Source organism: Physeter macrocephalus, chromosome 12 (assembly GCF_002837175.3).
Source record: "Physeter macrocephalus isolate SW-GA chromosome 12, ASM283717v5, whole genome shotgun sequence".
Classification (NCBI taxonomy): Eukaryota; Metazoa; Chordata; class Mammalia; order Artiodactyla; family Physeteridae; genus Physeter; species Physeter macrocephalus.
In genome coordinates, this window is record NC_041225.1 from 77,491,247 (window position 1) to 77,506,823 (window position 15,577).

Sequence of the window (15,577 nt, forward strand, 5' to 3'; positions counted from 1 at the left end):
TCCTTTGTCAGTTGCTTCATTTGCAAATATTTTCTCCCATTCTGAAGCTTGTCTTTTGGTCTTGTTTATGGTTTCCTTTGCTGTGCAAAAGCTTTTAAGTTTCATTAGGTCCCATTTGTTTACTTTTGTTTTTATTTCCATTTCTCTAGGAGGTGGGTCAATTTTCTTTGTAAGGTGAGCAGCTCATCCTGGCTTTAACACTGAAAGTCCCATGTCCTTGGAAACCCCTCAGTGCCTGGAAAACCAGGACAGTTGGTCACCCTAATTTTCTTTTATAAGCAATAATGGAATTATCATATTTCCTCTTCCTTTCATTTCCTTTCTCAGGAAGCTCTTTATATAAGTAGTACACAAACTTGGCTGTACCTAAAGGAGGTTAAAAAATCCTGATGCCTGTGCCTCCCACCCCCATAGATTCTAATTTAATTGGTTTGGGGTGTGGCTTGGGCATCCAGAATTTTTTAAAGCTACTCAGATAATTCTAATATTCAGCCAAGGTGGAGAACCACTGGTATATAAAGATATGGAACTATCTCCAAGACATATTGAGTGCAGAATGGTGTGCATAAGATACTACCACTATGTAGAAGGTGGAAAAGAAGAGAAGATATTTATATATTTGCTTATGTATATAAAATTATCTTTGGAAGAACATAGAAGGATCTGTTAACATTGGTTACTGCCGGGGATGTGAACTGGGGATAGGGAGGGAGACTTTTCACTGAGTACTTTTTCGACTTTGTGAATCTATCATCTGTTTTTAAGTTATTTTTAAATTCTACCTCTTTAAACTAGAAAAAATATTCACTGTCCTGAAAAAGTAGATGTATAACTGAATAGACAGTATGATCTTTTATTTTTTTTTAAAGCCCCCAAACCACACAAATTTAACAACAATACCACCAGCAGCAGCTATGCATAAAAAACATTTTCTGTTTAAAAAACATATATTTAAAAAAATATACTACATACAAAATTATATTAATGTAACATATTACATTACAAAATTAAAATTCATATATAAGTATATATGAGTATACATGTGCATATATGAATAAGCTGTGTATACATGCATACAACAAAGGGAATTTAATGGTGAAAACTGTAGCTCTTTTGTTTCTTATAGATTAAAAAAAAACCATATTCATTATTTTCATAATAAATATAAAATAAAAAATAGAAAGAAACCTAATAATCATGTTTTCATCTAAAGGCAGAGTTTGTTTTTTTTTTTTTTGGCTGTGTTGGGTCTTCGTTGCTTCACGCGGGCTTTCTCTAGTTGCGGCGAGTGGGGGCTACTCTTCGTTGCGGGCTTCTCATTGTGGTGGCTTCTCTTATTGTGGAGCATGGGCTCTAGGCACATGGGCTTCAGTAGTTGTGGCGCGGGCTCAGTAGTTGTGGCTCACGGGCTGTAGAGTGCAGGCTCAGTAGTTGTGGTGCACAGGCTTAGTTGCTCTGCAGCATGTGGGATCGTCCCGGACCAGGGCTTGAACCTGTGTCCCCTGCATTGGTAGGCAGATTCTTAACTACTGCATCACCAGGGAAACCCTATCTAAAGGCAGAGTTTTGCTCCCCTGGAAGGAGTCATCTTTGCCTTGCTGATGTGGTAGATTTTGCTCCTCTCATTTTCTTTCTGTGCCATGTGGGATCCTCTTTCTTGCTCATGAGGAAACCCAACTACTGAGGTTTCAAATCAGCCCAGCTGCCTCATGGCAGCGGCTGGAAGAGGGCCACCACTGGAGCTGGGCAGCTGCCAGCAGATGCCCAGGCAGACTTTACTGATTGCTTCTCACATGATGGCATGCTAGGCTGTGTGTAGGGCAAACAATCAGGAGACAAGACCCTTCCAACAAGGCCTTGACTGTCTGAAGTGGCAGCCAGGACAAATGCACAGAAGCAGGACTGTCCTAATATTTATGGGACCAGGATGAGAGTATCAAAAGAGGCCCACATCCCATATGTCAAATACTTAAAAGCTGTAACTCAAGCTAACACGCTGTTGACTAAAATATTTATCTATTCTCCTCCCTTAATAAATATAACTTTAAAGCACCAGAGAAGGCCAGGTTTGAATGTAGAATTCCCTCTGTGATTCTTTGGAGTTCTGTGCTTGGATAAGGCTGTGTCAGGCAGCTTCTAAGATGGTGTCCACTGATCTCCACCTCTTATACTCTTGTGGAATCCTCTCCTCTTGAGTGTGGACATGACCCACAACTTGCTTCTTTCTTTCTTTCTTTTTTAATTTAAGTATAGTTGTTTTCCATGACTTGCTTCTAACCAATAGAATGTGTTAAATGGGACGGGATGTCACATCTATGGCTAGGTTATACAGGATAGTGATTTCTCTCTTGGTAGCCCACTCTTTCCCTGCCTGGTTTTGATGAAGCAAGTTGCCACGTTGGAGAGGCCTCTGTGGCAAGTACATGAGGATGGTCTCTGTCCAACAGCCAGCAAGGAACTGAGGCTTGCAGTCCAATGACCCTTGAGGAACTGAAATTCTGCCAATAGTTACATGAGTTTAGAAGCAGATGCTTCCCCAAACAAGCCTTCAGGTGAGACCTCAGCCCTGGACAACACCTTGTGAGAGGCCATGAAACAGAGGACCCAGCTATTCCCTGCCTAGATTCCTAACTCACAGAAACTGTGAGACAATAAATATGTGTTGTTTTAAGTCACTAAGTTTGCAGTAATTTGTTACACAACAATAGGAAACTAATATAATGGCACTGCTGGAAGAGTTGTCCTTAAGTCACGGCCCCCAGTTAGCTACCCACTTTCTCTTCTGACCCTCTTTTCATCTGGAATCTTGAGGGGCTTCATGCTCATCTTTATAGACACCCCAGCTTCCATGTCAATTCTGCCTCCCCCACTCCCTACTCCTAGATGCCCTTCAGGCCTAGAGGGGGCACATCTTAAGCTGGTGTAACCAGCTTAAGAACAATGCTGCCCTTGGAAGGGTGGGCTAGGGAATGATTTCACGGCCATTCATGCAGGGAATTCCAGGGTCCTGGGTACTCAGAATATTTTAGAAGAGGGGATTCAAGTCCTTGCCCCCTCCATCTCAACTCCCACTGCACTGGAAAGGACATGGCTAGAGAAGGGGCAGAGCAAGGCCCTCCAAAGCACAGGGCCAAGGCCAGGGACTCCTCTCACCCACTCTAAGGCCAGCACTGCCCTCGATGAGAAGTGCTGGTTGAGGGCCAGGTGGATTGGATCAGACCCAGAGAGCTGCCCAAGGAGCGTAAATGAGCAGAGCTGCCCCACATCTGAGGACAGTCTTCAAAGCAAGCTGTGGGTTGAGCTGGACCCTAACGGTGGGAGGGCTTAGAGAGCAGGGAAATGGGAAGGCCTCTAGCAAGGCAGCCAGCACTGAGTTGTGGTTTCCCAACAAGGTAGTTTCTTTAGGGCAGGGTGGTGAGAAGCTTGGGCTATGGAGTCAGAGTGCATCTGTTAAAATCCTGCCTGTGCACCCTGGTTGTGTGACTTTAATCAAATTACCACACTCCTCAGTACCAGTTTCGTCACATGTAAAATGGAGACAATAATGGCACCTACTCCCTAGGTTCTTGAAGAGGATCAACGCATGTAAAATGCCTGGGAAGTACTTCATGAATACTGGCTATCACTAAGGAAACTGAGGCTTAGAGCAGATGAAGGGTGATCTCTCTGCTTCCCAGTGCTACTTGCCTTGTCTCATAGATCGGAGGGAGAAGTGAGGAGCTGTTTATACAATTGCTAAAATACTCATTTGCTTAACAAGCATTGAGGGAAACTTTCAGTCTGGTCCAAGTTACGCCCTCCTTCCTCAAACTACGAGAGCCACGAAGAGGTGTCGGAGTGTGGAGATCTGGGTTCCGTGGTGCCTGCCCTTAACGAGTGTGCTGCCGGTCAAGACACCCAGTCTCTGCTGCTTCCTCTGTGAAGTGGAGTGGTTACCAGTGTCCCTCCAAGTGCAGACCATGGGGCTGCAGCCTCGACATCACCTGGAGCCTGTTTGAAGGGCAAAATCTCAGGCCCCGCCCCAGACCTACTGAGTCAGAATCTCTGGGTCTGGGGCCTGAGAATTTGCCTTTCTAACACATTCTCTAGGTGATTTTTTGCCCACTGAAGTTTGAGGATCACTGGTGTGGACTGCCAGAGGTCTTCACAGACCTGGCTCCACAGACCCCCTCCCAGGTACTGATGCAGGAGACCTAAGGGCTGGGCCTCACCAAAGCAGCTCCACTTCTATAGGCACTGATGGGGTTTGGAGGAATCAGATGTTCCGCTTCTACCTGTTAGAGTTTAGAAACTGCTTGTTATGGTCTGAATGTTTGTGTCTCCCCAAATTTGTATGTTGAAATCCTAACCCCCACAACATGATGGTATTAGGAGGTGGGGCTTTGGGGAGGTGCTTAAATCTTGAGGGTGGAGCCCTCGTGAGTTAGATTAGTGGTTACAAGAGGCTCCGGAGAGCTCGCTGCCCTCTTCACCTGGAGAAGCTGCAATGAGAAGTCTGTGACCCTCACCACGCATGCCGGTACCCGGGCTTCCAGCCTCCAGAACTGTGAGATACAAATTTCTATTGCTCTTAAGCAGCCTAGTGTGTGCTATTTTGTTATAGCAGCCTGAATGGACTAAGATACTGCTGGGCTAGGAGCAGGGCCGCCCAGTGCAAAATGAAAATGCAGGGCGCCTTGTTCAAAAAGCAGGAGGAGAGCCTTTTTCTTTTCTCTGTGGTCTCCCTCATGTCTTGTTGTTTTAAAATTTGCTATTTAATGTTACGCCCTCTCAGGCAGGGGATACTTGCGGGGTGAGTACAGACCCTCACAGGCTTCTGGGGTTCTGCCCCAATCCCCACCCTTCCTGAGCTTGTGCCCAGGCCCCTGCTGAGGGCGCTGCAGCTGACAGGGAGACCTCTGAGCTCTGGCTGGAGCAAAAGTGATTGCAGCTGGAAGAAAGCAGTGCAGCCAGCAGCCACCGGGTACTTAGGGTGATTAATGAATGCGTTTGGAAATTTCCTCCTGCTTCAGCCTCAGCCGGCACCTGAACTGTGGTCGATGCAGCGGTACATTTCTGTATAATCTCTTTTGACAGCTGGGAGGAGGGCAAACCCACAAGACTAACCCAGTTACAGCAAAAGAGAAATCTGGCTGCTGCCTGCTGACAAGGGGAACACAAGGGCATCTCAGTTCAGAGATATAATGCTTCAGGACCGGCGAGCTGCCAGCACAGAAAGTACTTGCCTGTCCAGCTCTCTGGCATATTTTTACTTCGTGACAAATGGTGGCTGTCACTGCTCGGCTGTGTCAAGTAGGGTGATGTGGAGGGAGCCAAGGGGATTGGGATCCTCGTACCCCCATAGCCAGGCCTGCGATGTGTCAGCCCGGGAGGAGATGTACAGTGATAAGACGCCTGATCAGGGACTCGGAAAAGCTGGGGTCTCTTCTGATTCTCTGTCTCACGGGGTGGCCTTGGGTAGACATTCAGCCTGCCTGGCCTCAGTGTTCCCATCTGTAACATAAAGGTATTCAATGAGATTATCTCCCAGCTCCACCTCTCCCATATTTATACATTTCATATGATTCATATGATTAAGGATTAAGAGATATTTCAGCCTGTGCAGTTAGTTTTACAGGAGGAGCATTAAGAACGTAGGGCAGAGTGGGATATAAACCGGGTGGTGAGTTGGTTACATCACAAAAAAATTCATTAAAGAATTTGGGCTTCCCTGGTGGCGCAGTGGTTAAGAATCCGTCTGCCAATGCAGAGGACACGGGTTCGAGCCCTGGTCCAGGAAGATCCCACATGCCGTGGAGCGACTAAGCCCGTGTGCCACAACTACTGAGCCTGCTCTCTAGATCCTGCACACCACAACTACTGAAGCCCGTGCGCCACAACTACTGAAGCCCGCGTGCCTAGAGCCTGTGCCCTGCAACGAGAGAGGCCACCGCAATGAGAAGCCCGCGCACTGCAACAAAGAGTAGCCCCCGCTCGCTGCAACTAGAGAAAGCTCACATGCTGCAACGAGATATTTCAGCCTGTGCAGTTAGTTTTACAGGAGGAGCATTAAGAACGTAGGGCAGAGTGGGATATAAACCGGGTGGTGAGTTGGTTACATCACAAAAAAATTCATTAAAGAATTTGGGCTTCCCTGGTGGCGCAGTGGTTAAGAATCCGTCTGCCAATGCAGAGGACACGGGTTCGAGCCCTGGTCCAGGAAGATCCCACATGCCGTGGAGCGACTAAGCCCGTGTGCCACAACTACTGAGCCTGCTCTCTAGATCCTGCACACCACAACTACTGAAGCCCGTGCGCCACAACTACTGAAGCCCGCGTGCCTAGAGCCTGTGCCCTGCAACGAGAGAGGCCACCGCAATGAGAAGCCCGCGCACTGCAACAAAGAGTAGCCCCCGCTCGCTGCAACTAGAGAAAGCTCACATGCTGCAACGAAGACCCAACACAGCCAAAAATAATAAATAAATTAAATAAATAAATTTATAAAAAAAAGAATTTGATGCTTGTTTGTAGGCCATGGGGGACCACTGAAGGCATCTCAAGAGGAAAGTGTTATGTTCAGAGCTGAACCCTAGAAAGATGAAGTAGGATGCCAAGTTTCAGAAGAACTGAGGACAAAAGAAGCCAGTTAAGGGGCTACGCACACACATCTTTGCCCTTACAGGACAGCACCGCTGCCTCCCTAAGGATGGTCCTAATTCACACGCCCACCAGCAGGCTGAGTTCTTGTTTCCTCATAATCTCACTATTACTTGGCATTATCAGACGTCTGCATTTTTGCCAACCAAATGGGTGTGAATTGGCATTTCACTGCAATTTTAACTTGCATTTCCCTGGTTAGTAGTGTGGTTGAACATCTCTTTGTATATTTATTGGATGTTCCCTCTTCTGTGAGTTTGCTGTTCAGTCTTTTGTCTGTTTCTTCTTATGCTTTTCTGTGAGTTTGCTGTTCAGTCTTTTGTCTATTTTTTCTTATGTTGTTAAAAAAAAACCCCATAGATTCTGGTTACTAATCTTTTGTCAGTTACATGCAGTGCACATGTATTTCCCCAGCTTGTAGTTGGTCTTTTAACTTTGTTAATGGTGACTTTAGAAAAGCAATCAGATAATCATTAACATAGTTGAATTTATCAACATTTTAACTTATGGTTTGTTCTTTGATATCTCTTTAAGAAATTCTTCTTGCTCTCAAATCATAAAGGTATGTTTGATTTCTCCTATATTGTCTAAAAGTTTTCATGTTTTCTTTTTCATCTTTAGGCCTTTGCACACTGAATTTATTTTGGGGTATGGTGTAGGGTAGGGAAGGATCAGATTGGCTCCGATTTTATCTTTTTCACACAGATACCCAATTGTCCCAGCACCACATATTGAGTGGTTCAAGGCTCGGCTCTGGTGCCCAGGGCCCAGGAGAGGGTGAGATAAGCGAGGTGCCCACTCTCAGGGGTGTGAGGGTCTGCAGCAGAGAGTGAGCGCTTTCTTTAATTTTGCGCCCTGGGTGCCTTGCTTCCCTCATCCTATTTGGGCCCTGAGCTTGCTGTCCCCTTCCCTTCAGGGGACCCAGACTGTGGCAGGAAGGCTTGTCCTGATAAATGACACATGGACTTTGGGTCTCCTGCCCAGGAATGTTGGTTCCCGAGACAGAATAATCTTTGTGAAGAAGGAAGAAAAGGAGCCCTGGAGTCTCCTGTCAGCCCCGGCTTGGGCTAGGGAAGGAGGGATGCCTGGGACTGGCTTGGGGGAGAAGGACAGACTGGGACTGGTGCCCCTGAAGTGCTATTTTCTGAGGCTTCTTGGGGCAAGTGGCTGGTGCCTAGGGGGCCTTTCCCCTCCACGAGGCCTTGAGCAAGCGCTGCAGGGTCTGGTACTTGTGGGTTCTGCCCCTGCCTTCTCCACAGAATGTCGGAGGTCTTGAGGGCACCCCAGTAGTTTAAGCTACTGCATAGACTTGGAGCAGATAACAGAGTAGAGAAAGATTTTTTTTCTTTTATTTCTCTTTCAATCCTTCTAATTGTATCTGGGAGAGAGTCTCCCTTTTGTCTGACTTGTCTAACACTTGTTAATCCCCTCTTTTAACTCCTAGAGATTGGACCTCAGGCTTTGCAGCCTTGGGAGCTATGGTATCTGACTAGATAGTTAATCACATTGTTTTGTTTTCACTGTATTTATTTTGGGGGAGCTGCCTTCTATTCTGGCAAGTGATGGTAGTTTGCTGTTAGTGATGCTAATAGGAAGTTTCCTTTTTTTTTTTTGCGCTGTACGCGGGCCTCTCACTGTTGTGGCCTCTCCCTTTGCGGAGCACAGGCTCCGGACGCGCAGGCTCAGCGGCCATGGCTCACGGGCCCAGCCGCTCCGCGGCACGTGGGATCTTCCCGGACCGGGGCACGAACCCGTGTCCCCTGCATCGGCAGGCGGACTCTCAACCACTGCGCCACCAGGGAAGCCCGGAAGTTTCCTTTTTGATATGCGTATTTGAGCAAAGAAGTTCACTTTATGTATGTAAAATCACATTTATGTGTGCATTTGGATAAAGAGAGGTATGTTGATGATGGTGATCTCATGGTTTTTTGTCTTCCTTATATTTTTTTGTGTTTGCATTTTTTTTTTACAATGAGCATATGTTATTTACATAATCAGAAAATAACTATTTTTGTTAAAGAGAAAGGATGTATGTTTACATGAAGTATGTTTAAAGGAACATATTAAGTATAGAATAACACAAGGACTATGGCTTTGGTGACATAGTTGACAGCAAGGGGTAGGGCTCCCTCTGGGAGACTGAGGAATGGGGAAGAGCAGGCTGAACCCAGGCAAAGGGCAAGGACAGCTTTCCTGTCATGGGAAATTCAGGCACCTACTGCCCAGAGGCTGGGCTTTGTCCCTTCAGCATTGTTCAGAGGATTCTGTTTTAGAGTCTCAGTTACACGTTTTGAATCAGGTAAAGCATGGATCCTTTGGCGAGATGTGGCCAAGTTTCTGTGGTGTGTGAGATCTTTGCCTTGCCTGCATTTACATGCCCCAGGTTGGGGTTCACAAAGGGAACCTGGCTGGGATCTAGATATCTCTTATTTGAGAGTGCTGTTCTTTCAGAGGTCTGTTGTGCCAGAGCTGACAAGTGACAGCTTTCTGCCTGCTGGGCTGTTCCCCGTCTGCAGGTGACCGCTGTCTGGCTCTCTTCCCAAAGAGTCCTGGCAGCTGGTGCCAGTTCACGGTGCCGGCCCTTCCCTGGGTCGGGGTGCGGGGTGGGGAGGAGGCATACTTTAACAGGAGCCCCTGGGGCAAAGGATTCCTGATGCGTAGCCCTCTGAATCCTCAGTTCACTGCCCTTAGGAAAAGGCTCTTTTCCAGATCACACCCCGAGTTACTGTTTAATCTTTAATGGGGTCAACAGAGTCCAGACACAACACAGAGCAGATCATTAATCCCAGATCTTCCTTGAGGATTTATCTGGCTTCAAGGTCTGATTCCTGGGCCTCTGATTATGGGACAGACCATGTGGCCACTAATCAATAAGCACTGTAGTCAGTGGGACAAGACAGTCACAGGCCCTGCCCTCCTGGAGGTGGCAGTCTGATGGAGAAGGCAGACAAATGATGGCAAGTGTGAAGAGGGTTTGCAGGAGAGGGCATGGGCTGCCATGGAACTCAGCAGTCATTTGAGAAGGGGATGGAGGGGTGTCTGAGCAGGAGACGGTTAGACTGAGACATATAGACAGAGCTTGCCAGGTGAGGAGATGTGGGAAGGGGCGATCCAGGAAGAGGGAACAGTGTATGCAGAAATCTGGACCCTGCTGTGTTCAGCTGGGAGATGCCCTGTAGGTGGCTAAAGAAGAGAGACCAGGGTAGGGAGATGGGCAGGGCCCAGATCCTATAGGATCTCTTTGGACAGGAGTGGGGGACAGGGTGACTTTGTGCCCCAGGGACATTTCACACGGTTGTCACAACTTGCTTATCATAAGTGTGTGTGGCGGGGCCTGGGGTCGGGGAGCCACTAGCATCTAGTGGGTGGAGGCCCGGATGCTGCTAAACAAACCACAGTGCCCAGGACGCCCGCCTGGAAACAAAGAATGACCCAGCCCCAAATGTCAGTAGTGCTGAGGTTGAGAAACCTTTGTGTGGGACCCCGCTTTAAGGGCTTAGTTCCTTATTCTAAAGCCGAGGGGAAGCCATGATGGGGTTTCTCACAGGAGAAGGACATGGATCAAGTTTATGTTTTAAAGTGATCACTCGGGCTGCTCCTAGGAAGGTAGTTCTGGACCCATTCATTCTCCAGCTTGGTAATTTCCAGCCTCTGTGATTCCCTGCCTTGGGGGCTTACCTTTAATTGCTTTGTGGCTATCAGGGTCTCTACCAGGGCAAGGAAACCGATTCAGATATTTAGATGCTGAGCAGGCCAGGGGCTTTCCACTGGGCACAATAGGCCCTGCACTAGAGCCTATAAAATGTTTAAGGCCCGTGTGGCGGACAGAAAATGTCCCCAGAGATGTTTGTATTCTAATTCCCAAACCTGTGAATATGTCACTGTACATGGCAAAAGGGATTTTGCAGATGTGATCAAGTTAAGGCACTTGTAATGGGAGGATTATCCTGGATTATCTAAGTGGACCAGTGTAATACAAGGGCCCTTAAAAAGGGAGCAAGGTAGTCTGATTCAGACATGTGGTAACAGAGACAGAGGCCAGAAAGAGATCTGAAGGGGCTATGCTGCTGGCCTTGAAGATGGAGGAAGGGGCCAGAGCTCTAAAATAATGAATGTGTGTGCCACTAAATTTCTAGTGATTTGTTAAAATAGCAACAGGAAACTAACACAGCCTGGAAAAAGTTTTAATTAATTCTGAAATAAAAAAGGAAAACTGCACTATAGAAATTAAGAAATGTCATTTATTTAAAAATTTGTTTTATAATATTTAATATATACAAAAAGGTACAAAGGTGAATTCAACACACAGCCAGATATATTCACCTGACTCAAGAAATCAAGCATTTCTCATACAGCTGAAGCCCCTTGCAGACCCACCCAGGATCTCATTTCCCTCTCTTCCTTCCAGAGTTAATCAATATCCTAAATATGGTATTTATTATTCCTGTACATTTTTTTAAAAATTGATTAATTTATTTACTTTTGGCTGTGTTGGGTCTTTGTTGCTGCGCGCGGGCTTTCTCTAGTTGCGGCGAGCGGGAGCTATTCTTCGTTGCGGTGCACAGGCTTCTCATTGCGGTGGCTTCTCTTGTTGCAGAGCATGGGCTATAGGCGCAAGGGCTTCAGTAGTTGTGACTCGTGGGCTCTAGAGCGCAGGCTCAGTAGTTGTGGCGCACAGGCTTAGTGGCTCCATGGCATGTGGGATCCTCCCGGACCAGGGCTTGAACCCGTGTCCCCTGCATTGGCAGGCGGATTCTTAACCACTGCACCACCAGGGAAGTCCCTATTCCCATACATTTTTATACCTGTGTCCCCAACCACTATGTAGTACTGGTTTGCATGCTGTTTCATATACATGAAATCATAATGTGTGTATTCTTATGCAACTTACTTTTTGTATCTAACATGTTTTGAGAATAATTTTTTTTTTTTTTTTTTTTTTTTGTGGTACGCGGGCCTCACACTGTTGTGGCCTCTCCGTTGCGGAACACAGGCTCCGGACGCGCAGGCTCAGCGGCCATGGCTCACGGGCCCAGCCGCTCCGCGGCATGTGGGATCCTCCCAGACCGGGGCGCGAACCCGGTTCCCCTGCATCGGCAGGCGGACGCGCAACCACTGCGCCACCAGGGAAGCCCCGAGAATAATTTTTATTGATGGATGTAGTGACTGCATATTACCCTGTTGTATAAATATGTCATAATTTATTCTGCTGATAAACATTTAAGTTGTTATCAATTTTGGCTATTGCAAACAATGGGGCTGTAAACATTTTTGTGCCTGCCTTTTGGTGTGCCTCTGCAAGGGTTTCTCTAGGGTTGATTCCTCGGAGTGAAACCCCTGGGATCTTAGATAAACGGATTTTCCAGAGAGTTCCAAATGCTCTTCAAAGAGGCCAGGCCAATCTATACTCAACTGGCAATGCATAGACTTGGTAGTGATGGTAGTATTGGTAGACTGTAAAATTTTTGCTGATATGATGTGTATAAAATGATATTTTATTTCTGGTTTTAACATTTATTTTCTGGATTCTTATGGAATTGAGTATCTTTTCCTATGTTTATAGATCATCCCTGTTTCTTCCTCTGTGAATTGCCTGTTCATCTTTTTGCCCATTTTTCTATAGAGCTTTTTAGTATTAGTATGTAGAAATTCTTTATTATTATTTTGGATACTAAATCCTCTGCAGCAACATATGTTGTAAATATCTTCTCCCACTTTGTGGTTTGCTTTTCATGAAGACATTCTGTCTCTTGAGGCAGGGATATCATCTTACTCCAAGGTAGCATTTGAGCAGAAATTAAGTTCCACAGTCCCCTCAGGATCCTGGTCTATTACTTAGTTTCAAGGCTTAGCTGGCGCAGATCGTCAAGGGGTGCTCCATAAAATGATTTTCAAAGGTGAAGAGAATCTTCCGGACATGCTCTGAATTATTAACATAATTCATTATGAAATGATACACACATATTTATTCAAACCAGAGGTTACGAACTCAACGCCTGCAGGGGGCCAGGTGGGTGACATAAAAGATTAAAGTAGGCTGGGTAGGATGTGTAGCCCTCTCAGAGGCACTTATTTGAGGCTGCCCTAAGCGGTTTAATCCTCCCAACCCTATGAAGTAGATTCCAGAATTACGCTCATCTTACAGATAAGGAAATCTTAGGCTTGGAGAAGTTAAGCAGCTTGCCCAAAGTCAATAACTAGAAAGTAAAAGAACCAAGATTCAAAAGAACCTTAGGGCTGTCTGCCTTTAGGGCCCATATTCTTAACTATGATGCTAAAATGCTGCTCAGGGTATAAGAAGTAGTTCATGTTTCTCTTAACTCTATGATGAGAAACATGGCAGTGCAGGTGAGAGTATAAGTGGCAAATGGTGTTGGGAAATACTAGGGCACAGTGAGGACTGTAGCAAGCTGGAGAGAAAATGCCTGTTACATGGGTCCTCGATTCCCGCTTCCTGATGTCAGCAGGGAATGCACATCAAGTGTTGCCAGATTTTTTTTTCCCCCAAGAAAACCTGGAAATCTAGATTTTTATGGGAATGGCAACTAATTTTTAAGTACTGGCTATCAAATTCAATACTTTTACAATATTGCTCAGAACAAATAAAACATTTTTCTGGGCTGCCACTCTAAGACCTTTGATTTAGCCCGGAATAAATTATTTGTTTACAGCCTGAACTACCTTTGGGAGTAACCAGTTTCATAAGAATCATATGAAATAATATTTCCTTCTACTTGCACTAAAATAACCTCTTTGAAATAACAAGTATCTTCCTGTATTATAATGCTTAGGAATTTGGAGTCCCCAGTACAATCTCACAGACTTCAGTCATATCTCGTATTCATCATCTTCCTTCCAGACAGAAATTACAACTGATGAAATAGTCATAGAACCTGGGACTGATGGTCCTGGTATTGACTAGCTTTTTACTGAAACTTATGAAAATGATTGTTTTTTTCCTCCCAGGTCAAAGCAAGTGTCTTGATGTCAGTAATTTACTTGAAAATACTGCAGCATAGATGGTGTAATGTTGCGTACTTGCTAGTTAGATTAAGCTTCAATCCTAGGAGCAGTTGACACCCCAGGGCATCAGCTAGCATTGTATCAGAAAGAAATTAATATAAATTAATTTATATTTTGATCCACAGCAGACACTGCCAATCAGCACAATGAATATCCTAAATGGACTTTATGTGATGGAATTAATGGCTTGGTAATTAGCATGAGGAATGATAGAAAAGGGCACTCACTGACCAAGTTAAAGGTAGTCAAGTATGTGAATAGGCTAAAATATTGTAGAGGCACTCCTCATGTTTGTTTGGATAGAGTATCAGTGCCTAGCAAGACCTTTAGCATGAACCTGTGAGGACGGTGCCAGACACTTGATCCTGAGCCACTCCTGTCTCCAGACGTAGCTTTAAGAGGGTTCTGGTTGTCTGATGCTGCTACCACAAGGATAATGAAATCCTGCCTCTGAAATGTTGTTGGTTATGCCTCCAGTGGACTGTTCATGCCAGGTAGTTGCTGGATCCCTTAAAAGGACAAGAGCTGGGACTTCATGGAACCTATGGAGCCAGTTGCATGAAATGTTCTGTGCCTAACTGCTCGTTAATATTTGTTTAAAAAATGTCTATATACATGGATGGACCTAGAGACTGTCATACAGAGTGAAGTAAGTCACAAAGAGAAAAACAAATATCGTCTATTAACGCATATATGTGGAATCTAGAAAAATGTTACAGCCGAACCGGTTTGCAGGGCAGAAATAGAGACACAGATGTGGAGAACAAACATGGACACCAAGGGGGGAAAGTGGGGGTGGGTGGTGGTGGTGAGATGAATTGGGAGATTGGGATTGACATATATGCACTAATATGTATAAAATAGATAACTAATTTTTAAAAAATGTCTATATAGGGGGGGCTTCCTCGGCGGTCCAGTGGTAAAGACTCCATGCTTCGATTGCAGGGTGCTTGGGTTCAATCCCTGGTCGGGGAAGTAAGATCCCGCATGCTACATGGCACGGCCAAAAAAAAATGTCTATATGGGGGAACATTTTGGTCTGAGATTTACTTTCATTATAACTTAATAGCCAGGTGGTGAGTGAGCAGCTGACTCTCACCCAATTCAAAATGTTTGCGCTACTTATAGACGAAAATGATCCTAAGCCAGTTCGCAATCACAAGAAAATGGAGGAGCCAGGCCATAGCCATGAGAGGTGGTAACTGCAGGCCTCAGGAGTCTGCACGCCATCATCCTCGCTTCCCGTGCCCTCCACGCTGCAGATGGGCTTTTGAGACCACACTCGAGACCCCTCTCTTCTCTTCCCTCCTCCAGCCTTGGAGGTTGCTTGTGAGGTCTGAAAATGTGCACGTGCCCAGTAGAATCAGGCAGCTCCTGTAAGTCTGGCCCCTCCCACAATAGGAAACACACAGGAAAGCTGGGCTGCAGAGAACCAACCCAGTGGAATGCTCGCCAGCAAACATTTTAATCTAAATTCTGAATTTAAAGAAGTAGTTTTTCAGTGTGTGTACTTTTGGAAAGTATCCTCCACACTGTGCTAGATTACAGAAACCTACAGACATGTTCTTTGCCCTTAAAAGATTAACAGGATATCTTTCTGTTTCATTAAATAGATTGATAAATATAATAAAGCTCTCCTTCAGGGATTACCACAGCACAAACTAGTTCTTCCCTCGGAGAAACCCCTGTGGTTTTCCTTTTTCTTTAAGTCCATTCCTTTCTTTGTGAAATCTTGACTTCATAAATCTTTCTCTTGTCCCCTTTACTTTTGCCTGCTATGGTCCCTAAAAAGCTTTCTGTGGTCCCCCTTCAAACTTCAGCATCCATTGCTCCTTAAAGTTTTACTCACATTCCCTGGCATGAATCTTTTTTTTTAAAATCATTTTAAAAAATATTTATTGATTGATTTTGGCTGCTC

General features: G+C 45.5%; 1 long non-coding RNA gene across 3 annotated transcripts in view; it reads left to right on the plus strand.

Moving 5' to 3' along the window:
* Window positions 1–15,577, plus strand: part of LOC114487411 (uncharacterized) — a 47,471-nt gene that overhangs the window by 16,257 nt on the left and 15,637 nt on the right. Inside the window, exon 1 of one of the 3 annotated variants that reach the window (XR_008618907.1) lies at window positions 4,496–4,546. The exons of the other annotated variants lie outside the window; for them this stretch is intronic. This is a non-coding gene — a long non-coding RNA (uncharacterized lncRNA). Of the gene's footprint in view, window positions 1–4,495; window positions 4,547–15,577 lie in introns of those variants that run through there. 3 annotated transcript variants of the gene reach the window in all.